General features: G+C 58.9%; 1 pseudogene; it reads left to right on the top strand.

Annotated features, from left to right (window-relative positions):
- The first annotated feature begins 53 nt into the window (after window positions 1-53).
- LOC104276756 lies at window positions 54-570 on the top strand (annotated as a pseudogene).
- The last annotated feature ends 1,141 nt before the right edge of the window (window positions 571-1,711 follow it).

The raw sequence follows: 1,711 nt of genomic DNA, 5'->3' as shown, positions 1-1,711 counted from the left end.
TACTGTCACTGCAACCAGTCGGAGCTGGTGGCCCAACTCGCCGGTTACGCCAGCGTGGAGCCAGGCAGTGCCGCGGCGCTCAAGGCTGCGCTGGTCAAGCACGGCCCCGTGGCCGTCAACATCGATGCCTCGCACAAGTCCTTCGCCTTCTACGCCAACGGCATCTACGAGGAGCCTCGCTGTGGTGAGTCCAGCCAACCAAGGAGGCTCCTTGTCACGCTCGCTGGTGCTGGCCTAGGCAAAAATATCTGCAGGGTGGGATTTACCTCCCAGCTGAGCTCCCAGACAGGGGATACAGGGCCACATGGTGCATGGGGAATGATCTCCAGCTCTAAAGCACAGGGACTGAGAATGTTCTGTTTTCTCCTCTCCTCCTGACCAGGAAATGAAGTGTCGGCGCTCGACCACGCGGTGCTGGCCGTGGTCTACGGGGTCCTGCACGGGAAGAGCTACTGCCTCATCAAGAACTCCTGGTCTACGTACTGGGGCAACGACGGCTACATCCTCATGGCCATGAAGGGCAACAACTGCGGCGTGGCCACTGCCGCCACCTTCCCCATTCTGGCCTGATGTGATGTGGCCCCACGCATGCCCTGTCCCCTCCACGTCCCCCTGGGCAGCTCCAGATGGGCTGGGGGCTGGCGGAGGGATGTGGGTCACTGGTGGGAGGTTCCTCACAGCCCTCTGGAGAGGTGTTTATCATTTTGGCAGTAAAAGCCTGTGGAAGTGATCCTGTCTCTCGTGCCAGGGTGTTTTCTGCCAGTCCCAGCCCATCTACCAACAGCAGCTCTTGCCATGACTGCCTTCTGCAACCCTCTGTGTGATGAGTTGCACTTAATACTCAGCCTAGGCTCACCCCAGGTTGGATTATGTGTGCCCTAACCCCTGAGTTTTCAGTGCCACCCCCAGAAGATCCAGCACCTCTTTCCCCAGCAGCAGGAGGGAGCTCGAATCCACTTTTGGAAGCTTGAGTGAGCTCAGGAACCTTCTCTTCCCAATTGCATTCTGCCCCATCCCGGCAGCCGGCATCATGCTGGGAACAAGGAAGCTGCCCCCACCAGAGGGAGTGATCCCCAGCACTCCTTGGGACACCTGGGTCCTCTGCTCAGCCTCTCTGCAGGCTCCTACATGGCTCAGTGCTTGGTGCTTCAGCTTCCTCACCCCCTCGGTCTAGGGGAAAGCAGAGCTTCTGGGGGTAAGCAGAGCTTCTGGGGGTTCCCATGCTGCTGCCAGCAGCCTTCAGGCTGGGGGGAACCCAAACTAGACCCAAAGATCATTTTATGCAGGACACTTGGCTGGGGGGGTGTTGTCCCAGATAGGTTTGGAGCTGCCACCCGAGAACTGTCGTTCTCCTTTCATCTCCCCTTGCTTCAGTGCTTTACCCCAAAACTGCGCAGCCACGGGGAAGCCTGACTGAGAGCCGAGTGGTTGGTGAGCCTGGTGCTGCTCTTGGGGTGTCCAGGCTGGATCTTATCAGGGCATGAACATTCATTCTTGGGGCTCTGGTGCCCCGTTCACGTCCACCCTGGGGATGGAGCCAGGCAGGCAGCACCAGCAGGGAGCCCAGAGCTGCCAGGTGAGAGCTGTTGGCACTGCCTGGCTCTGTCTTTCCAATTTGAGAGTCCAATTAGCAGCCCAAAGACAACCCTGGGCTTGCACCAGCGTGTGCATGGGCTGCATCTTCCCTCGAAACAGGTTTCTGGTCATTGAG

Source organism: Apaloderma vittatum, unplaced genomic scaffold, assembly GCF_000703405.1.
Source record: "Apaloderma vittatum isolate BGI_N311 unplaced genomic scaffold, ASM70340v1 scaffold32467, whole genome shotgun sequence".
Classification (NCBI taxonomy): Eukaryota; Metazoa; Chordata; class Aves; order Trogoniformes; family Trogonidae; genus Apaloderma; species Apaloderma vittatum.
Note: the sequence above shows the minus strand (reverse complement) of the source record. Positions and strands in the feature narration are given on the sequence as shown.